General features: G+C 45.5%; 1 long non-coding RNA gene across 1 annotated transcript in view; it reads left to right on the top strand.

Moving 5' to 3' along the window:
• The window catches only part of LOC146805653 (uncharacterized), a 603847-nt gene extending 581815 nt beyond the window's left edge, over positions 1 to 22032 (top strand). The window contains exon 4 of the long non-coding RNA XR_014967868.1: positions 21440 to 22032. This is a non-coding gene — a long non-coding RNA (uncharacterized LOC146805653). The remainder of the gene's footprint in view (positions 1 to 21439) is intronic.
• The last annotated feature ends 1682 nt before the right edge of the window (positions 22033 to 23714 follow it).

Here is a 23714-nt window from a genome sequence, read left to right as displayed (position 1 = left end):
TATGAGGAGCAAAATTATCGTCATTGGGCATGAAGGTCACCCTGGAGTCTCTCGCACCAAAAGGAACATTAAGGCGTTATATTGGTGGCCAAGAATTGATTTGGAAATTGAACGGTTTGTAAGGGAGTGCATCAGTTGTGAATCTTCGGATAAAGCACAGAAGACACTCAATCCCCCAATGTCTTCGTTGTCATGCCCGGATTTGCCTTGGGAAGAAGTCGCTTTAGACATTATGGGTCCTGTGGAATGGCAAGATGGGGTTACCAAGTACTTAGTTGTGCTTGTGGACATGTTTTCCAGGTGGATTGAGGTTGAAGTGGTGATGAAGGTGAACACTGAAACGGTTATTAATTTCTTACAAAGATGCTTTCTTAGAGAGGGTTTTCCTGCACGCATCCTTACAGACAATGGTGTTCAATTCAAGTCTGATTTGATGAGAAAATTTATGGAGTGTACTGGTGTTCAGCAACGGTTTACAGCTTTATATCACCCTAGAGGTAATTCGGTGGTAGAAAGGGTTAACAGGGTTTTGAAAGGTGTTTTGCAATTGGCGAAGAAAGGTAATAAGAATTGGGATGATGAATTGGATAGGTTAGTCTGGTCATACAGAATCACCCCACATGACACTATTGGGGAGAGTCCTTTTGGGATAATGCGGGGGAGATTTCCATATTGTAAAATTAATCCGGGGTGGATTGGCAGGAGTAGAAAGTATGATTGGGATGCTGAACGTGTAAAAGAAGCTATGAAGGCTTCACAAGGGAAGAATAAATCATATTTTGATAACAAACACGGTACAAAAGAACCGTGTGTTCAGGTTGGACAATGGGTAAGGGTCAAAATTGCTAGAAAATCTGGCAAATTACAACCCAGATTTTCAGAACCTAAGACTGTTACAAAAGTTATGAGGAACACAGTGCAACTTGATGATGGAAGTGTCCATCATATGAGCCGCATTGCTTTGTCACAGGACCAAAGTAAAGAAAAAAATAATATTTCAGAGGAAGGAAGAGCATATTGGTGGATGGATGTTTTCCCGTCTGTAGGAGATGGTAATGAAAGACGTGGGGATACAGATATGGGTGAGTGTACGCAGTCCATGGAACCTTTGGGTTCTCAGATGGAGCAAAATGGAGCAGCTGAAGTTGTCTCTGATGAGGGGAATGTTATTGGTGGGGAAACCTTGGAAGGGAGTGTGCTGAAGGATGGTCAAGTTCTGGGTAAAAGTGGTAAAGTAGCAGCACAGTGTGAAGAGCCCTTCAAGGATTGTGCAACTGGGAGTAGGGTAAGCAGGTTTGGCAGGTGTATCACTACTCCCCGGAAACTTGATGGTTTCGTTATTTGTAAGTAGCGTATTTTTTGTAAATTGTGTTGTTATGATTTTTGTAACTAAGTGTGTGTGAGTTTTGTAAATGTATTTTTGTGAATACAAAGTATTATTAAGAAGGGAGATGTGTAGTGATGTTGTATCACTTTAAGTGGGCTCGTGGGTAGGAATAGAATCTACATCTGTATTAGGAATGTTAGGGTATGAGTGTGATTCTAACTGAGTGTCAGTTATACTGGATGAGCTGCTGATCTCTGGATGTACTCAGCTGTACTGGAATAAACTTGGAGTTATCTCTTCTACTTATGTCTTACTCCTAATTTGCATGGATGATCTACCACACGATGCTACAGGGACCCGTGCTGCCTCAGTTAATTTACTACCATCAGCAAGGGCGCCACATTTATTTCCGCCCACGCCCAAGGCGCTGTTAAAGCAAAGGCCGGCTCTGCATACACACATATTTTCCTGCATAGCCTCCCACTGACTCCTTGTCCATCACACAACCCCACTCCGCCACACGCACCCAGCTCCCGCTCTAGCACATACAGCAGTTCCCGTCCTCTCTGACACGCCATTGACATTCCGCCGAGTCGCCCGCCTTGGAGCTCAGCTCCTCCGTCACGTCCGGCCCTCGCGCGCCTCGGATTTCCTGGTGATTTGTTGCTGCTGCGCTGCCGGAGATCTCGCCACTGTCCTCGCGGGCTGGCTGACAGGCCCGGCAGGAAGGAGATAGGAGCAGGGGGAGGAGGCTGAGGGGAGGGGCTCCTCCCCCCGCTTGTCACCGGAGCCCTGCTAATGAGGAGATGGGTTTGAGGATTAACCGCGTTAGGACACAGCCGAGTGACTGAGGTCAGCGCTCAGGCAGAACAGAATTATTTTAACAGACTCCTCGCGTTTACAGCGCGCAGAGGGGACTTATAGGTGTTGTGTGTTCATGTGTTTAAAGAGCGAGTTCCTTTGTGTGTGTGGGCCTAGCCGAATGTTGACGTGTTTAAATGTGAGTGCGTGTGCCTTGGGTTCTTGGTATTGAGCAAACGACTTGAGTGCATGTTTCTTTCTATGTCCCTATGTATTTGTGTGTCTGCTTCCGTTTGTCTGATTGCATTGCCGATGCGAGTTTTTAAAGCACGAGGGTTTGCATGGGTCCCCGCATGCATGTGTACTTGTGTGTAGGCATTTTGTGTGCAAATGGGAGCCTGCAGTACAACTATGTTTGTACATGTCTGTGTTTTGTATGTGTGATGCGCGTGCACGTGTGCATTTTGTTTGTGCGTGTCTGTCCTTCCATTAGCTTGCGTGTCAATTGTGTTCCCATGTGCATCATGAGCATTTGTGTCCGTACGTTGTTTTGTATGTTTTAGGCATTTAAATCAGTGTATGTTGTATTTGTGTCTGCGTGTAGCTAATCTGTTTCTGTAAATATGCGTCTGAGTTTTATATGTCTATTTCCATGTGTGTTTTGCAGGAGTGTCTTTGCAAGTGTGTGGTACTGCTTTTGCACGTATGTTTGCGCTCGATTGCTTGTGCATTAACACGTTTATGCTTTCGCCCGTGCAGCGCTCGATCCCTGCGGCATCGAGGTGCTAAGAGACGGAAGATGGTGCGCAGACAGCGGCGACGGCGCTGGACGGACTGAATGTGACAGGCACACGAAGCTGCCGTGTGCCAGTGGGGATTACACCGGTGGCAGCTGTAATCCCATCCCCGCGCGCCCCCGCTCATCTGTTCCGGTGACAGCCCCAGGGAGGAGGGTGGGGGGACGTGCAGTGCGGCGTGGCCGGCTGTTTGTGGAGGGCTCCTTCCCCCCCACCTCCCTCTAATTAGGCCGGCGGGCCTCGCGAGGCGCTCCTCATTAAGAGGACCGTCGCTCCATGTCGTGTACGTGGTAAAGAGAGCCGAACGCTTCTCCTCCTGTTCACCGGGCGGAAGGAGCCCCTGCCTGGAGCTCGGCTCCGGAGAGAGCGACCGAGGCACGGGGACGTCGAAGCGTGGGGAGCCCACCTCGAGGTCAACCCCAGAGTAATGCCGGAAACAGCCCTCTGCTCTATCAAGACTCGGGAAATAATAAGATTCCGCCTCGTGCTTAGCCCTTTTCCAGATATTGTCCTCAGGCCTCGCTTAGCATTGCAGCTGATAATGTCACATTAGACTCCAGTGGAGGGCGCGGAGCAGCGCACCCGGCTCGTGATCGCTGCAAGTCTCACGTGCGCGCTTCGGGCGGCGTCCTCTGTATGGCGCTCCTCAGCCCATCCTGGTGACGCAGTCAGTCAGGTGTAGATATATGACCCCGCCAGGCTCAGGATTGCGAGGCAACAGGGTCCCCGTAATTCCGGGCTCTTCGTGTGATGAAAGCTGTCCCTTCAGCATCTCTGTCAAATAGGGTCTGACAAAGAGGCAGCAGTGCTGAAATTCACATTTAATTTTATTGTCACTAGCACTTCAATGGAGATTAAAGGGTTTTTCCATATTAAATGTTTTTGCGTTATATTGACATTAGCATGTGCAGAGGCACACCCCCTCATCTTGTCCAGCTCGTCCCAGTCCTTACTATAGGAGGAGCCGCCCCTCTCCCCCCGCCCCCCAGACCGAACTCTACCACCTCTGAGATCTGTCTGACCCCAGAATCAAAGGACGTCTATTTCATCTCGGTGATGCAGCAGAAGGTCCTGTCCTCCTCCCTTCGCCTCCCGTGCTTCTCTGTCTCTGACAGAGGTAAGCCACAGAGCATTATTCCTTTCTTTAACACTCCCTACAACTGATAATGTGTGTTTTAAAATGTATATGGCTGGGGCACAACTCCAAAACCGGTCAATGACCACCGACATGCTCGTGCTGGGCTGAGGGGCCTTCTCAGTGTAGGCTGCCGGGCTGCTTTAGAGTCGCCAAGGGGCATCTCGACCCTGCGCCGGTGTAGGTCTTCGCGTGGAGGCGGAAGGCCGTGAAGCCTTTAACTCTCGTCAATGTGGGAGTTGGGGCGAGAGCGATACAATATTTAAAGGGACACTGCAGTAGCATCGAGTGCGAAGCAGGACAGACGGAGGAGAGAAAGGTGAGCTCCAAGCAAACTAACATGGGGCAAATACCAGAGGAAGATACCAGAGGAGGAAGGAGTATTGCAGATTTCAAGGGTTGATTATAAAACCTTGCTGAAGAGGCAGCTTCCCTCGCGCACGGACGCAAAGAGATGAACAGGAGGAAGGCCAGGAAGGAGATCCAAGGGCAAATATGTTCAACCCTCAGAAGCATGACCATAAATTTGTTTGAGGGTTTGGGGTTTTAAATAGAAGCTTTAGGAAGAAGAGGGGCTTTACTTCCAATATTGTAGAGGTCAAGTAGAGGATTTGTTAGTACATGATGCCATTAAACATAGCTTATTAAAGGAATGGAAGGACATAGATAGGACATCCATTCCTTGCTTCCAGAATAAAAGATACTCTCTCTAGAATGTTGAGGCTGAATTTCCTCATATTCCTAACGTGAAAAGAACCTTGGCATCGATGGCCTCAACATCATCTCTTGCCTCAGAGGATTCAGCATTACCAGATATTATTGACTAAAAAAGTGGAGGCTACCCTTAACGGGTCGTGCGCAGAATCCAGTTTCTCCATTAGAGCACATACATATTCCACTTATGCAACGCAGGCCATGCTTAAGGATTTCCAACCGTTATATGACTGTTTACAAGAAAATGAGGAACCAACATCAATCTTTGCTAAAATAGAACTCCTTGCTCAGTTTCTTTCGGGTTTATCATTTGATGAACTATTGGCAGCAGCATAGCCAGCGGCAGCAGTGGTTGCTGGGCGTTTCCTCTTGTGAATGAAGTCCTGGAAATTTGATGCAGTGCAGGGAACCCTCATACAAAAGCTTCTGTTCTGAGGTCCGAAACCTTTTGGTTCAGAGCTGGACGAGATGGTCTGTAAGGCTGCGGAGGAGAAAAATATCCTGTAACACTTAAACTATTTGGGAGCAAGAAATCGTTCTTGGCGAAAGTGCAAACACAGGGCCATATTATCAAGGACGGCGTTAAAAATTATCGCCAGAAAACTGCAGCTAAAGCGGCGATAATGGGCTTGATAATATGCCGCAGAGAATTCCCATAGAAGCCCATGTTCTATTGGATTTCACCAGGGCATATTATCAAGCCCATTATCGCCGCTTTAGTGGCAGTTTCCTGCCGCTAAAGTGGCGATAATTTTAACGCTGTCCTTGATAATATGCCCCACAGAGATCTCAAAAACAAACGTCCCTCTCGTTGGCGAGCTCGTGGCCAGGAGGCTGCGTTTGCCAATAAGACCTGAACAAATATCTCCCAAGATCGAGAACAGTCCCAAAAATGACTATCCTACAGTTTGAGCGAGTTTGAGAATGTTTTTCCATCAATGGGGGAATTTTGTCTCCGACGCTTGGGTCTTCATTATTGTCAAAGAAGGTTATTGCATTCCTATTTCTCATACTTTTCCTCCAACAAATTGAGGGGCATATCAGCAAGGGCCGGCGATAATTATCGTTCAGCGCTCTTAGCGTGAGGATAATTATCGCCGGCCAACTCAGAATTTTATCGCGGGGATTGCGTGTTATCAGCAACGCTTATCTCCTGTGCGATTATCACTGGAAATCCGGCGATAATCGCACAACTTTTGGCGAAAGCTTGCTGATAGGGCCTCACATACTTAGCCATGATATCCACCTTACATAGGATATCATGGCTAAGTCAGTTTCAAAGCAGGCGTAAGGAAAGTAGCGATAACAGAGGTTATCGCTAATTTTCTTGTCGCTATGCTGCTTTGCGTGAGGCTTGATAATAGGAGAAATGTCGCTTAGCGACATTTCTCCCATTATTCTGGGCAGGAACGCCCACTTTGCATCTCATTAGAGATGCAAAGTTGGGCGTTCAAAAAACAGGCGCTAATGCAAGGTTTTACGCGCTAGCGTGACCTTGCTGATTAGGCGTTAAAATTATCGCCGCTTTTCGTCCGAAAACGGACGCAAAAGCGGCGATAATTTTGAATCGCCTCGTTGCTGATATGCCCCTGATTTCTTCAGAATGCATTGCCTAAGGACAAGTTAAAGAACAATTAATGCTTCTGGAAGTTCAGGGCTTATTGGACAAGGCAGTGATCCTGGTACCAGAAGACCAAAGAGGCTAAGAATTTTACTGCACTCTGTTTCTGGTTTCAAAAGCAAATGGCGGATTTCACCCGGTCCTAGACCTTAAAGCCCTAAACAAATATGTTATTGTGGAAACATTCCGGATGGTGTCACTGCAGACAATAATTCCTTTAGTGAAAGAAGGCAATTTCTAAGTGCCGTTAGATTTGCAGGATGCCTACTCCCTCATGCATATCCATGTAGTGAGTTAGATGTTTCTATGGTTTGTGGTGAGAGACCAACACCTACCGTTTCAAACACTTCCTTTCAGGCTGGCACCCTCACCCAGAGGGGTTACAAAGGAATTGGCTACTCCTGTTGTAGCATATCTTCAGCTGGATAGAGTTATAGTTTTTCCATATCATGGTGACTGGTTGTTGCCTGCTTCTCTTTTTACGGCCCAGGAAGATGTGAAAAAGGTGAAGGAAGTACTGTAACAGCTGGAGTTCATGTTCAACTTCATAAATTGCAAACATAGTGACCCACCGTGTGTGTGTCAGCTGGGTTGCACAGCCAGATACACATTAGGAATTTCATTCTCGTAGTCCCAAAGTATTCAAAAAGTAATCCATTTTATTCCATTTTAATCCAAGTTCATCAATCACGTCAAAAGTACGAAATTCATTTGCTTGTGCGTGTTGCATATTTCAGAATTGCCCATCCAGGCCTATTCAAAAACACTTGAAATTTCGTGTCCTCCAAAACATCACCCAATGCATTTCGGTCTGTTTGACCTTCGTCAGGGGTATCTATGGTGTTTAAAAATGCCTCTGTCAACAGTAATTTATATTAAAGACCACCTCTCAAAATCGTTCGTGATTACCATAACTCTATCATCTCCCAAAAACATATAAATGCAAAGAATATTCGATTGTGAAACATAATCCAATCCTTTAAATACCTGTTATTTTTCACAACTGAAACCCAACATGTGCCCTCCCTTTACAAGCAGTGTTAAATCAATAAAATGTGTGAAGTATATGTGCAAATATCTCGACTATGTGAAAATAGTGTAAACTGTATGAGCTCACCCCTCCTTCAACTAGGTACCCGATCACCCCTCTAGTAAGGTTTCCCTTCTCAACCTTGTGAATGCACCCCATCCATTTATAAACCTCCCGCGCATACCTAATATTTCCACTGCGCGTCGTACTCTTCCCAAGCGCGCTCAAACAGGTTGTGTTTCCCAACTCTACTGACCAATTTAATTTAAATATCCGTTACCCTCCCACCTGACACCCCGTGGTTACCAAACATCACGTGCGAACGCTTCCTCCTCTAAGAAACCATGCATTTTTAAAGTGACATAACCAATATCACAGTATATGTGAAACACAATGTTTAAACATACGATAATAGTTTAAATGTGCAAAAAATATGCACGCGATAAATAAACCAACAGTCCCAGTGATCTTTCGCTGTCCCATACAAAATGTCTGTTCAATTGTTTCTCCGTGACATCAACCTTTGGTGAACTGACTATTGACGTGAAATGAGTCCTCCATTCATCCTACTTGTCTTTCACACTCGGGGTGCTAACCAGGGTTGGAACGGTGTTGCATGAAGCATGTCACCAAGGGGAAACCCTGGTGAGTGAGGGAACTATAGAAAGAAAGTTTTCTTTCCTACCAGTAGACTTTTCCACTCTACCTGAGCGAGTCTGTTTTTTTTCCCTTAGCTAGGTTCCAATATCCGACATCCCGTTTTTTTGTGTTCATTACTGTAGAAGGAGGGTGAACCTAGTAGAAACCTCTTCCTCCCCTTGTTTTCTGATCTGAAATGGATCTCAGCCTTTAGAATTGCATCAAGACTAAAAAGATTTCTAGTGCTTCTTGTAGGAAAGTTGAAGGTCTTCTAGAAGCCTGAATGTCCTTGGCCACTTGTTCTGAACAGTTGTTACAAACCTACCCCTCGAGCTCCAAGCTGTCAGCCTGAGATGTTGAAACTGAATTATCGACAGGATGGGAAACTGTAGATGGAGAAGGCTGCATATGTAAGTGGAGACAATTTCCCTTCAATAGCAAAATTAGGAGTAAAAACCAAGGGAGCCAAGGCCAAAATGGTGCAACAAGATGCAGCACGGTGCTCTCCTGAATTTTCTGAAGCACCCTCGGGAAGAAGGGAATCGGGGGAAAAGGCATAGGAAATACCCTTGGATCAGGAAACTAATAGGGTATCCACCACCAAAACCTAGGGACACCATGTGTCAAGGCAGACTGCCAGGAGCATCGTGCTCTGTGGAGGCGTGAACAGATCTACCAAGGTGTCCCGATGTGTGCACTGATGCAACAGAACTCTTGGGAGGACAGCTGATAATTTAAAGAGGATGAGAAATTGATGTTTAGGCTGCCCAAAAGTTGAATCACCACTGGATGTAGACTGCTTTCCGGGCTAGGAGATGCTCCTCTGCCCACGTAAAAATCAGTGATGTAAATCGATTTAGTGCCGTGCACTCAGCCACACAGCTGATTCAAGTAGGATCTGATGACCTGGTTGTCTGTTCAAACAACTACGTGGGAACCCTCCAACTAAAGAGCGAAAGCTTCCAGCACAAACCAAAATGCTGCCAGCTCTCTCCAATTGGAGGAGTGTAAGTTCTTTTCCCTCAACCGGCAACCATTCCTTTCACGATCCTCTTATGTTCCTCGTCAACCTCATCAGTTGGCACCTATGCCAACAATTTCAGGGAAGGGAGATAAAGTGGAACACCTTTAAATTGTTGCATTCCTGTAGGCACCATCGTAATGACTGACATATATAAGGGGTCACTAGGACTGGGTGTTAGAACTTTTGAGAAATTGGGGACCAATACTGAAGGAGGGTCTTGTTCTGTGCAGGATGTAGATGGGAATTTATGAAGTTGTATCACAGTACAATAACCTGGAGCACACCCTATTTTGAAGTTTGTATTAATCCTTTTCAATGTAATCAATTTCGGCGTGCAGCACCCATTTGAAACATCCGCAGCGGATTGAGAGGACCTCTATGATAAGGCATGTCACCAAGGGGAAACCCTGGTGAGTGAGGGGACTATAGAAAGAACGTTTTCTTTTCTACCAGTAGACTTTTCCACTCTACCTGAGCGGATGTCTGTTTTTTCTCCCTTAGCTAGGTTCCAATTTCCGGCATCCCAGTTTTTCAATTTCCCAAGAGAAGGGTTTTTAAAGGCCTAGTACCCTCAACTCTGTCTTCGCAATGGTTAGCGATTAAAGCCGTGAGATCAAAGAAAGATTGGGTGGATATTTCCCCATTGATGGTTGGGCTCCTTACAAGCTTCAGATTAAAGAGACCAGCAATTCTCAATCAGTCCCAAACTCAGCATCTCAGAATAGTTTTGAAGTGGTTACAACAACGACCCTTTGAACAGCAAGAAGATTGCGATCTGGGATTGTTATTGGCAAACTCAGCATTCCTAATTACCACTACTTCAGTATGGTTAGGCAAATTGGGTGCGTTAGTAACTTCTTACCCACATTTAGCATTTTTCCTTGATAGTGTGATACTTAACTTAGATCTTAAGTTTATTCCAAGAGTGAATTCTCTTTTTTATTTTTCTCAAGAAATTATTTTTCCAGTTTTCCATTCTAAAGATAATTTTCTAATTCCCTCTTCTCTTGGTGTCATGCAAGCCATGTCTATCTACCTACAGTGAACTAAGAGTTTCAGGTAGTAAAATGCCTTGTTCTTTTCCCATGATATAGCAAACAAAGGAAAGAAAGTAACCTCGCAAATTACTGGTAGGTGGGTTCATCAAGCAATATCGCAGTCATAGAAAACACTCCCCTTCAGCTATGTTTAAAGGATGGTCTCATAGAGCTGTATAAGTTATTGGAGTTGCTACAGTACAGGAAATATGTCGAGCTGTGATGTGGTCATCCCATGAGCCATTTGTCAAGCACTTTAGGTTAAATTTACTTAATAATGATGGCATTCATTTTGCTTCTACTGTCTTGAAGTCGGCAGTGGTGTAGACGTAGAATATTTGCTGCATCAGTGGATTGTTGGTGCAAGTTATTGACGATAGTTAAATCCTCCTATATTATGGACTGAGATCAGGAGGACAAGATGAGGGGGTTATGACACAATTACTTACCCGTAATCTTCATTACACAATTCACAGTCCTCCTCGGAACAGTCCAGATCCCTACCACCAGGGTTGCACATCTAATCTTGGAGCATTTAAAATGCAGGAGGTGAAGGAACCTTCTTCTCCAGTACTTACTGGAAATGGAAGAACAACTTTGATTCTGGGATCATAGATCTCCGAGCCTGATAAAAGCTCAGAAGCAGGAGGCCTCATATAGTAAGGTAATTGTGTCAAATGCTGTTGACTGTATTATTCACATTTAGATTGAACATATCTAATGTAGGCCTGTATATCAAATGACTAACGTTGGTTGCCATCTTGCTTCATGACACGTGCATTTTATTTGTAAGTGAAGCTGAAGTCCAAATTATACAAGCATTGGCATAGCCAATAGGTCTCGCTTTTGGGACCTTATAAGTATTTAGTTATGCAGCACAACATCTTTGGTGCAACAACATTAACTGTTGCATGGTTAAACACTTATAAGGCCCAAAGGCGAGACCTATTGGCTATGCCAATGCTTTTTTATTTATTTAAAGGACAAGCAGTGCTATCAGGCTCCGGCTGCCACTTAGCGGTAGAGAGAGAGAGGTGTGTAGAGAGGTGGGCAGAGAGAGGTGTGTAGAGAGGGGTTGAGAGAGAGAGGTGTAGAGAGAGGTGTGTAGAGAGGGGTTGAGAGAGAGAGGTGTAGAGAGAGGTGTGTAGAGAGGTGTGTAGAGAGGGGTAGAGAGAGGGGTAGAGAGAGGTGTAGAGAGAGATGTAGAGAGAGAGGTGTAGAGAGAGGGGTGTAGAGAGGTAGAGAGAGAGAGCGGTAGAAAGAGGTAGAGGTAGAGAGAAAGAGGTAGAGAGAAAGAGGTAGAGAGAGGTAGAGAGAGGTAGCGAGAGAGGTAGAGAGAGGTAGAGCGGTAAAGAGGGAGAGGTAGAGAGGTTGAGGAAGAGAGGTAGAGAGGTAGAGAGGTAGAGGTAGAGAGAGGTAGAGAGAGAGAGAGAGGTAGAGAGAGAGAGAGGTAGAGTGAGGTAGAGAGGTAGAGGTGGAGAGGTAGAGGGAGAGAGAGAGCGAGAGGGGGGAGAGCTCTGCGTAGGCGAGACCTAAAAACAGGGTGAGAGGTCAGGAAGAGGGAAGTGTGAATCTTTTAGCTTTTTTTCCAGGGACACCATGTTGCTTTGAAACTGGCCTGTCTCTCTGTACAAATGCAAGTTGGTGTTTTTTCAGCCTTATACCCATTGTTGTTTTCGGACTCGCTGAAGAAACCCTGGGTGATTTGGTAGTGCGCCACAAGGCCTAAGCAAGCTGGCACAGAAAAAATAAAACCGATCAAAGAAATGGCCCTGGCGGCTGCTGATCAGGCAGTAATTCTATGTTTGATTTTTCAGTTAAACAAATGAAGGTTTACAAATTACTACACAGCGAATGGAGTGTATCTATTGAAAGAACTAAATTAAACTCCGCAAATATGACGAGCAAACCAATTTCTCGTATATTTATTTTGTGTGTTCATTATACATCTACTGGAGCAGAGAATAGAGTACTGGATACAGCGCGAGCGATGGTATCGGGTATAAAACCGGGTTGATGTTTAGCGCGTCACACGCTGTCTTCTGTTGCTTCAGAGCATTTGGGACAGGATGTAGAATTCCAATAAATGCTTTTATTTGGGAGGAAAGAGAGTTTGGGTTTTCAGGTACGTGTACGTTTTTGCTGGAAAGGGTTGGGTTTTCAAGTTTCTTTAACTAAAAATATTCACCTTCTATTTTTAGCAATTTCGAAAAAGAGTTTCAAAGAGTGGAGCTTTGCACTGCATATCATGTACACTAGCGCACCTTTTTTGTGATGTTTTTGTGAACGCTTGCGTTGTGAGTTGAGCCCGGGCTCCGGAATCGTTCATTCAACAAATGAAGTCGATTTTGGGATGACAGCCTGCACACACAGGAGACAACTCTTGCAGCTGGACGGGCGTGAGCCTTGAAGAAGTAAACAAGTGGGAGGGGTGGGGAGAGTGCTGCCATGAAGCTGATGAGGAGGGAGGGGGTAGTTAGAGCAGAGAGCAAGGTGTAGGAGCATGATTCACGTGCTGTAAGGCTTAATGAGGCATTACAGAAACCCAGATGGCGGCTGTGCACGTTCACGTGTGCGTAACCGCAAGCTTGAGGGCAGCAAAAGCGTGTGGTAGCACTTTGAAAACCCACTTACTAAATGTCTCGCAGAGCAACCCATGCGTTGGCTCAGGCGAGACCTAAAAATCCCCGGAATCAACAAGCAAGAGGGAATCACTCTCCTAGAATTGCTGGAGGCCCTGCCCAACTCCAGCGCCTCGAGAGACGCAGCAGCCCATGCACTTAAAAAAGGAGAAAGCTATCAAAAGATTAATTCATAGGACATCCTAGAGTTGCCTGAGGAGACCAAAACCGCACAAATGGGCAAAATAGTGAGGGAACACAGATGAGCCCGTAGGTCTGGCTGTAGAGTCCATACCAAAAAGGACAAGTTGTCTGGCCATGCTGAAACCATCAACACCACCTCTACAATGAGGACGCTGGCATGGTCTGGAAGGAGAGGAATCACCATCTCCCCCATATTCCAAAGGGCGTTTGAGTAATTGAACAACAAGCAAATAGCATTGCAAAAATGTAGGGCTACGCTTCCCTGACAAAAATGCTTTTTTGCTTCAACATAGCTAAATGACACTACTCTCCAGACATAGGAGAGGAGGACGAAGCAAAAGAAATATCATTGGGTCTGGGAACCAAAGAGGAAGGCCACTACACAACATTGAGTAGAGGCACAGAGGACAAAAAGTCTGGTGCATTTTTAGCGGAGTGATACCGCTTGTGATCTGAGCACGAACTTCTGGAACCAAGGCACGTCTACCTGTCTCTCAGGGCCAGGCTGGCTGTAGATGGCACTGGGCGTTTTCCCAGTGGGCCAGAAAGGTAGAGGCCGGTTCTGGACCTGTGGGGGCTGGTTTTGTTACTGGGGGCCGGTTTTGCAGCAGTGCTGCAATATCGGCCCCCTCTGCGGCCCCCCTGTGCCCCCCTGTGCGGCCGCGAAAGTGATCGCGATCGATCAAACATCAGAGCGGCCGTGGGGCCGCGAAAGTGAAAGTAATTGCGGTCAAGCGCGGCGCGCGCACCCGCGCACATGCACTGTAGCTCTAGGCAGGCCTGGTAGCACTTTTTGGAGCCCTCTCAAAAAGTCTTGCCAGACCAGCGCATGCGCTGGGTCAGGTGAGACCTAAAAATACAATGTTCCTACAGAACAGAACGGCTGTAGACTACCTCTTGGTACCTAAAAAGAGAGGGGGGGGGAGGAGGCTCAGTGATAGGAGGTGCTGTACATACCTCCCCAACACCTCCCTTAGCATAGATGTACAAATAGATCACATTATGGATAGGGTTAATAAACTGCATGAAATTCAAAATGGGTTTGATTTCATCCTGAGAGGCATCTGGTCTTGTTTGTCTCATTTGGCCATGAAGATTTTTAAAATCGTGATTGCAATAATCCTGACTGTGATTCCCTAATCCATATTAGTCAAACTAATGATGAACATCATCATCCACTCTTGCATTAATAAGGGCTCTGCTCCTACTTATCTGCTTAATACATTTGAAGATGATGAAGATAGTGACAATGAAGAAATTAAGACTGAAATTATTAGATGCATTCAAATTGAATTGTTGTAGAGATTTTGTCTCCCAGCAGAAATGGGGGCCTGAGAAAATAGATTAATTTATATCATTGCCTTAATACCATTATACGTGGCAAGAAAATGCTAATGCTCATGTGTGCCTTAAAAACGTTCAGTTGCATTTTATTATTGAATTGCTTTGTCATTTGTACAGCTGTTTAAGGACGGGTGGAATTCTAATATGCATGACAATTTACACGCATTTCAAATGCATCACAGCCATTTTAATTTATGTTGTGCTACTGCACACTTGATGCGCTGGATAGTAAGCATCGCATTGTTGTGAGTATTGATACAACAAAGCGAGAATTTAGAAAAAAGTGGGGTCATCTTTTGTCTTATCCTTCTGTATCAGTTCGTCAAGGTCTTCTCAGACTTTTCTCATGGGAAGATCTTGGCCCCTGCTTATAAGTGAATATCAGTTAGTATCATTTTCAGCCATGGATTAATTTGCTTGTATTGAGAACAATTGTATAAACATGATGACCGAATGCATGGATTTTAACACTGCATGCTCCAGCCGATTAAGGGCTGAAGCTCTATTCATTGAAACAGCAATTGCCTTGCATTTTATTGCTTGCATATCAGCTGTTTTGCAGTAAACGCATGGTAGACTTTATAGGCTATCCTGAGTGTTGTGTTTTTTTTACACACCTATCTTTTGTCTTGAAGCTTTCTGGCACACCAAGCAAAGCATCTCCCCCATATTTATTCCACTGCTGACCAGTCACTGTTTCGGTTCTGTTCAGATTTGGGGGCTCCCCCAACCAGAGCTTGCAGATGCATGATTTTCTTGTAAGCAACCCACTTTTGGGTCAGTCCCTGAGCTTTTATATTTCACTAAGACTAGTCCAGAAAACAAATGATGGACGGAATGCTGACAATGCAAACATTCTCCCCCAGTCAAAAGATCTGGGTTAAATCCATCATTCTTTTGCCCACTACGCCACCCCAGTTTGGACCCAGCCATATGCAAATCAGTCTTGACCCTGTGCCCCATGGGAACAGTCCAGACCAAACTGCCAGGCCAGGTCCTCCCTTGACCAGAAACAAGCATCCTGGGACCGGTTTCAGGGCATGTCACCTTTCTTCAGCCAGGCTAGCTTGAATCCAGTGGCAAGACTGATTAGCATATGTATGTAAATGTAAGTGTCTTGTAAAGCGCACTGCTGCCCTGAGGCGTCCTGGCGCAGTAGACCGCTGGGGAACCCGTCCTGGTTATCCCTGTGAGATGGTCCCTCCAGGGTATCTCCAAGGTGAAACCAGGCATCCCCAGCGAATGTGGGGGGCCGTTGTGGAGATGAGGCAAGCTAATGCCCAGAGTTGCCAAGTGTGATCCCTGGTTAGAGTAGGCACCGAAGCGAGAATTATCGAGTCCACTGGCCCTGGTCCACGACCCTGCCGCGTCAGGAATTGAACCCTGGTCCCGAGCCGTCCTCTGCTTCCGGGTCTGCTGCCTCTAACCAGTGAGCCACACCACTCCACTCCACACATATGGCTGGGTTCAAACTGGAATGGCATGGTGAGCAAAAAAACGATGGATTTAGGCTCAGATCTCTGTACTGGGGTGAATGTATGACATTGTTCTGCATTCTGTCCATCAACTGTTGGTTTTGACTAACACTAGTCCAGCCACAGTGTATGTTGCAGGATGAGGGGTGGATCTGGGTATGCCCTGACAGGATACAGGAGGCTAAAAGTCAAAGAAAAGGATTTGTTATCCCCGCCCACTATCTACTGAAGCCTGATGTAGGAAACCTGCATTTGTAACCCCAAATTTGTCACCTTTTGTGGAACTAACCAGTAGCAACGTGCCTGTGCTCCCCATTAACTATGGTTGGATTGGCATATTCCTAATTGGTATATGTGAGAGGCTGGCCTGGTATATAATGTACACTTATACAAGAGAACACCCTGCACCAGTCCAGACAACCTTTATGGTGATTTAGGAGGTCTTAGACAACCTTAGAAAGCTCTCTAAGTGGTAGCTGTGACGAGCAGCCTTCAGGCTTAGTCCAGAAGGAGTGTAAAGCAGCTTGTTTTACAATAATGCTATCTTTTAGGTATAGATTAAGTGAAAAAGAACCACCCAATGTAGTTATAAAAAATGTATTTATTATAGAATACTCACTAACGCATACAGATATCTCCTACCCGGAGATAAGCACAATGCACACAATACTTTGCATAAAAATCACGTAAATAGCAAAGAATACACGGTGGACCCCAGGGGGGACCAAACCATACACTAAGAAAGTAGTATAAAAACCACGACTCGTGTCAGGACAATGTCCCGAGGACGTAGAAGTGTGGGGGACCCAAGAAACCCCCCCAAGGTGAGTAACTAGGAACCCCACGGAGATCGTGTGCAGTGTGAGAACACGACCGCGTTCTCTGTACAACTCAATGTGTAAGTCGCGGTTGCAATTTTAAATATTAAGGACCCTTCCCAGTGCACCCTGAAGAAACCCTGTGGAAGACAGAAGGTTGGAGAGCCACCCCACCTGTGGATACCATAGTACCCATGTTACCTACACCAGGGAAGCCGGGTGCCTAGGTGTGAAGTGGTGTCGGAAACCGCCGGCAAACCCAATGGAGGGCTTCTGGAAAATGCAGCTGCTGAAGAAGCAGAAAGTGTCCGGTGAAATCCGAAGGTGGATTCAAGTTGAAGAGTACCTGCAAGCAGAGGGGACAGAGTCTATGTCACTCAGGAGTGACACGGAGACCTGGAAGACGAATGCCCACCGATGTCGGGAGTTGAAGGAGAGTTAACGGTGACCTTGACTCTGCATCTGTGAGGACCAGGCGACACTGTGGAAAACCAGGAGCCGTGTACCAGCTGTCCCACGTCGGATGTCGAGAGTTGAGGGTCGGTGTCCGTCGGGAGCACCAACAAACCTTGGCAACTACAAACAATGTGGATGTCGAAGAAGGTGCAATGTCGAGACCAGCAAGTTCCAGGGGACTCACCACAAGCAGGGGAGTCAGGGCAGGCCCAGAGCAATCAGGGAATCCCAAAAGAAACAAAGGTGACCCTCGACAGGACTCACAGGCCGGAGGCACTGGAGTTGCAAGAGGGCCTCGAGCAGCTCACCAGAAGATGCAGGTCACAGTGCAGACCATGCAGTGTGGACGAAAATTTTATTCACTGGAGATGCTTGAGGTTGGGGCTAGTTGGAGCCCGAAGATCTTGGTGGAAGGAAGCCAACAAGCCTTTGCAACAGCAAGTCGATGCAGTGCACAGGTGTTCGGTTCCTGTGGCTCCTACGAGGGATACTGGCCTCAAACTTGGCGAGAGGGCAGGGCAGGCCTCGAGAGATATGGAAAACCACAACCGCTGTTGCTGAGCCTTTCGGAGTCTGTGGGAGCTCAGGATCAGCAGACCGGTCAGCTTGGTTGCGGTGCCTGCAGATGCAGGGAAGTGACTCATTCACTCCAAGGGAGATTCCTTCATGTGTCTTGGATGCCCACAGGCCATGGAAGGTTCCTGTATGGTGCACAGGTACAGACGATGCAGCAGACTGGAAGGGAGACAAAGTCGAGCCCTACGAAGTCCAGCGAAGTCCAGAGTGCCCAGACCGTAGAAGTTGAAGTGGTGTCTGAATTGAATCGTGTCCCAAAACAAATCTAGGGACCTACACCCAGGTAAGCCCTTAAGTACCCTAAGGAAAGGGTTGGGACGATTCAGGGGACCCTCCCAGGGGAGGGTTTGGACAGGGGGAGGATACTCCCATGTCTTTGTCCAGTTTTGCATCAGAGCAGAAGCCACCGGCTCCCAGAGTTGGTTTGAACTGGACTATGCAAGGAGGCACCAAATGTGCCCCTCATGCAGACTGAGTTGTGCTGACAAGCGCACCCACCCAGCCCCAATACACTAAATCCAGTCTGGGAGGTCGTCACACTTCCCTGTGACATGATACCTTTGTTCTGCCTTCCCCTGCTCGAGCTTGGCTCAGCAGCAGCAGGGCAGAATTGTGTCTCTCGTCCGCAGCAGCCATGTTGTGCTGTCTGGGTCTAGAAGATTGGTACCAGGAGCACTGAGAGCCTAACGGAGGCATGTTCAGTGCTTGGAATCATACCTCCCTCACCGTTTACGGTGTAGATGTATGATTCCAACATGTTTGAAACCAAACATGATAGGATTCGTTGCAGCCAATTTCGAGATGGCCATCGCGTAAGTATGCAGTGCCCCTCTATATGGTATATGGCTCCTTCACTTAAAACCCAGGAGAATGGACTCTGTAGGCTGTAGGGGTGTCCTGCTCATGCAGGGCCACCCTCACAACTATAACCAAGCCCCCTCCCTCAGGATTGATAAGGCCTGCTATATGGGTGACTTATAGGTTTTAAGTGCAGTGATCCCAGATATAGGAAACCTATATCTTTAGTACGTGGTGTAAACACCAGCTTACACAGGCTGCAATGACAGTCCTGTAGTTACAGTTTGAGTGGCCTCTCATGGGTGGCTTAATACATGCTTCAGCCCATGGGGGACCTCTGGGGTACCTAGGACCTGGTTACCTTAGTACTATATACTAGGAACTGATAAGGGTACACCAGTGTCCAATCTGGGAAGTACTTAAATACTGAACATAACAATTTAGGGGAGAAAGCAGAGAGACTGGGGTCCTGATTAGAAGGATGCCAGCCAGACTAGTCAATAACAGCTTAGCACCAGGCAAAAAGTGGGGGTAACCATAAAAGGAGATCCTACTTTCCTACAGTATATTTAACATACATATAAGTTACTAGTATATGGTACAAAATGTACCCAGCGCCTGTAAGTTAAATGTCACTAGTTGACTTTGGCACCTAATGTGCCATCAACTACAGTGATAGTGTAAAACATGGATCCAGGGATACTGGTGGACTTTGGCACCTAATGTGCCATCCACTACAGTGATAGTGTAAAACATGGCTTCACGGATACTATTGCAGCCTTACTGTAGCAGTTTAAACTCTGCAATTCACATGTTAAAATAAACCCTTTTGACAAGTCGAAAACTCCCTTTTAAAAATACCCTTACGTAGGCATTGTCATCCACAAGGCAGGGTGCATGGTATTTAAAAGTAGGACATCTCAAAGTTTAATGTTAACATGTCCTTATCGGGACTAACACCCAAAAAATATTTTACACTATGACCGGTCCAGCTGTCGTACTTAGAAAACCAGAGTACAGATTAATAACTTAATAATGTATCTCAGGAATTGGACTCACTAGAAAAATATTTAAACAACAAATTTTAATAGCTATTAAAAATCCTGCCAGCCAGTAATTCGATTATGAATTGGTTTGAAAAAGGTGTGAAGTGCCTCCCAAGAGCAAACAATAGGTTTACCTGAATGGGCAGAGGTGACCCTTCTGAAACTGACAGAGTATACATGGTGAGGCTATGAGCATCCATTTTGACATTACAGTGTTAACTTCTGCTTGAATGTAAAATCCTGCATGACGGGATCTGCTGGATTTTGCATATAACACTGGGGGTGCACTTGAAAGGGTGTGTTTGAAAGGAAGGGAAAGAGGATGCCAAAACAATCTGTATGTAGCAACTGTTTTGTTATTGCAGAACCTTACTTTTGTTCAACCAGACTTAGCCTCCGGGTTTATTGTGGGTACAGTGGCTGAACAACATTAGATTTGGGAGGAGACTGGGGTTACTACAGTGCACTCTTCACATACACCCCCAGCCCTCAGAAACCAAGTTTAGTTTGGTCGAAGATTTTCACCATCTTGAAAATGCCCAAAGTGGGTTGAGTTGGCCCAGCGAGCTTTTACAGGTAGGGTGTGCCCAGAAGTCATTCCCACCCACTAGCTGGTGCCAGGCATTAATGCGTCATCTCGAGACACCCACTTCATAAGACTCCTGGACCTGAGGAAGAACAGAAGAGGACTGGACTTGCTGTCTATGACTAGAGAGGAGCCCTGGAGGACTGGACCTGCTCTCTCTCGTACCAGGACAAGGAAGTGGATTTCAATGCTGACTTCTTGTTGAAGCTACAGGGACACAACAAGCTACGAGAGGCCTTTCCTTGAAACTGTCCAGCTGAGAAGTGGTGAATTGGACTGGGCCATGCTGCTGGCCTCTGCCTGACACTCGTTAAGTCTCTACATGCCTCTCCTGAGGTCCTAGAGAGCTTTAGAAGTGTACTCATGTGGTGGATTTGGACCTAAAGTCATAAGACAAAATCTTTGACCAGGACAAACCTGATTAGTGTATCAGAGCCACTCCACTGAGGTCAGCATCAAATGGCGCCTAGGTCCCGGTCTACCGCAAACATTGACTATCACTAAAACTTTAGGCTTGTTGGTACTAGTAATAGTTGAAACTTTAAAATTTTATATCTCTGGTTCGCTTTATTGGATTTCTGTCATTTTGGTGCCACTTTCTTTATTAAATTTTACTCTATTTTACTAGTTTGGTTTGAGATTTTTTATTGTTTTGCATTGAAACCATATTGCTGTTTTGGTACTGTATAAATACATTACACATTGTTTCTAAGCTACACCTGTCTGCTCACTGCCATTGCTACCAGGCGGTTAAGCTCAGGTAACATTTAATGACAACTTTGAGGGTTCACCCTGACATGGATTGTTATTATTATTTGAGGTGTGTAGTTACCTACCCCAAATAATAATCCAATTTTTTACACCTGATTACAGTGGGACTCCTTGGGGAAGGTGCAGAAAGATCCATGTCCCACTGCCGTTCCACCTACTAGTTGCTGTTGTTCAGCTACAGTAATAGAAACGTTCAGGAATAGTGTAGAGCCTGCTTTCATTTTAAACGAAAGACACAGTGATGGAGCAGGGTTTTTACTCCAAAACGGAATACCTGTTTCATTTTCGCATGTTATAATTAAAAGTACTACTGAATAATTATTAATGACTAATAGTTTGTCGAATGTTGACTAATCAACCTTATTAACAAGAGAATTACACGTGGGAATGCTATTGCATGGCTAAATAACAAGTGAACTAAGTTGGTGAGCAAACTGATAGAAAACGATGTTGCTTATGTGATGTTATGGTGTTTTGCGCTTATAATTAAAATGCATTAATAGCTTCTGATGTCGCAAATGGCTAGATAAATACACACACATAAGGGTATTAGCTGGGGAATAACACTGTTTAATCATTTCTATGCAGTAATTATGTTTTGTGTTTCTTTACTCTTAAGTTGACAATTGTGGCCTACTGAAAGATGTCCACCTCCTGCTGCCTGCAGTCGAGTAGATGACTTAATGGAAAATTTTGCAAGAAGGCTTCGCGTTGCCTGTGACCTTGCCCTCTTGTCGAACTGGAAAGCCATGAACATGACGACAAATCCAGGCTGGCAGCTAAAAACCCCTGGATGAGAAAATTGTAGCAACTGAATAAATCTGACTACATGAACTTTCGGTGGTCTCATAAGATGATACATTTAATCTGGGAAAAACATCCGTAGAAGTATCGGATAAAATTATGGACATTACATTTTCTATTCATCGTTTATGACAGACAATATTTGGGAACTTTTGCTCATGTTGCAAGACGACATTATTTCCGCCATTCATCCGTTCTGAATAAAGAAATGATACTTTTTAGAATGTAATTTTCAGTATAAAAGTACGTAGACTAGAGAGGTCTAGCGCCACTTCTTCCCGAGCTGATGATGCGAGGTCCCTATGCTGATGGAGAGGACGATGACTCTACATGACGGCAGAAAACTATAATTCTTCTACAGAGGACCGGTTCTGACTTAGGATCTGACATTTAGACAGATTAGGTAAATATGAGACAAATGAATTTGCATTTAATTGGCTTTTCTTGAAATATTAGATAAATGAACAATCTGTTTGAATTCCTGTCTCGGGTGATTATTTCTGGTCATGTTTATTTGATTTATTGTGTATTCTTTGAAATGTATTCCTCTAGATCCTCTGCAACTAGCTGGTCGCATTGACCTCAAAGTATAGGCAGGTCAGATAGAGCATATGTGTAAGGTGGTTTCTCCTCTACAGGGCACGGATAGTGTGATTTAGGGTGAATGTTGGTGTAATGGGCCCCACCAGCGTGTGATGTGTGTATGCGTGTGTGACTGTGAAATCATTCCGTCCGTGGAAGTAGAGGGGATTCGGAAGCTCTGATCTGCACCATGTAGCAGTCTCATCTCAGCCTAATTTTTTTTTTAATTACTGTCTTCATAAAGAAATCCTAAGATGGAGTTCTCTGCCCAGTGAGTAAAGCAAACGGACACAGGCTCCACACACACTCTATCTCACACATACACAATAGATTCACCCTCCAACAATGTCCCACATGGATGAAGCAAAGGACACTGTCAAGCAAAACTAGCAGCCCTCGTAACAATAGAGGACCAGAGGCATTTCTCTTAGAAGGTGACAAGAAAAAGACCTGTTCATACCACTAGAAACCATTGTTGCCACCACTGCTAGTCACTACCATTCTAGTGAGAGGAACGTAATCCCTTTCTCTATGAATAGTGCACTTTGGGTGCCCCTCCCGACCTCAGAACCAAGATCAGGTTCTCAACCCTTTTAAAGAGAAGCCTTCAGTGATCATGTGTGACCTCCATGTTCATTGAGGTAAAAATTAAATAAATGTCCTGCACACAAAGATCATACCCATCCTACTACCCCTCTTGCTGAGCATGCCCCTCTCAAAAACATCTCTTTCAATTATAAAATAATTTCTTGGTATTCTACCAATCCTCGACCACATGTCCTTCTAATTCAACTGCACACCCAAAACATATCTGGCCAACTGCCTCGCTTTCCTCAATGAACCCAATGCGAAATATACGCTAAGTACCTGGTAACCTACCAACATCTAATCCCCTGCCACATTTGAAAAATATAACCTTTCCCCGCCTCACTCACTCAGTGCTCACCCTCCAGCCTGCGGGCACTCAGGCATAACATGAGGTGCAATCAATTTAGTTGTTCCCTGGAGTGTTATCAAGCTAGTGTGCTACAGCTCCCAAAACCTGCTAGTTTAAAAAATGAATGGAAGTCATAAACAGCAAAGCATTTAGTAGAGGTCTCAAGACCATCCTTATTAATCCTGTTTCCAAATTCTGCCCCTCACCCTCCAGTCCAGTAGGTGTGTTTTCTATTTCACAATTCCCATTGACAGTAAATCCATTTTTCGGGCTAATGCACAGTAAGAACTGCAAGGTATCTCAGTATTTGGGAGTTAGTGTTTGTGAAGGTTGAGGGTGCTGACGGCCATTGGCCTGCAGGGCCCTTGAAGCTGCCAGATATAGTGTACCCCAAAACTGCCTAGTTGTAGGAGATGGTTCTGTGCTGATCCTCTGGTGAGGGAATAGTAGTGGAGGTGATTCTTTCATGGGCGTAGCATCAGGGGGTGTTTGGGGTGTTTCCCCACTAATAAATGTACTATTTAGTAAATAGTTGGGGACAGGAGCATTCAGTCTGGTATGGTAAGGTGGC

Source organism: Triturus cristatus, chromosome 8 (assembly GCF_964204655.1).
Source record: "Triturus cristatus chromosome 8, aTriCri1.1, whole genome shotgun sequence".
In the NCBI taxonomy this organism is placed as follows: Eukaryota; Metazoa; Chordata; class Amphibia; order Caudata; family Salamandridae; genus Triturus; species Triturus cristatus.
Note: the sequence above shows the minus strand (reverse complement) of the source record. Positions and strands in the feature narration are given on the sequence as shown.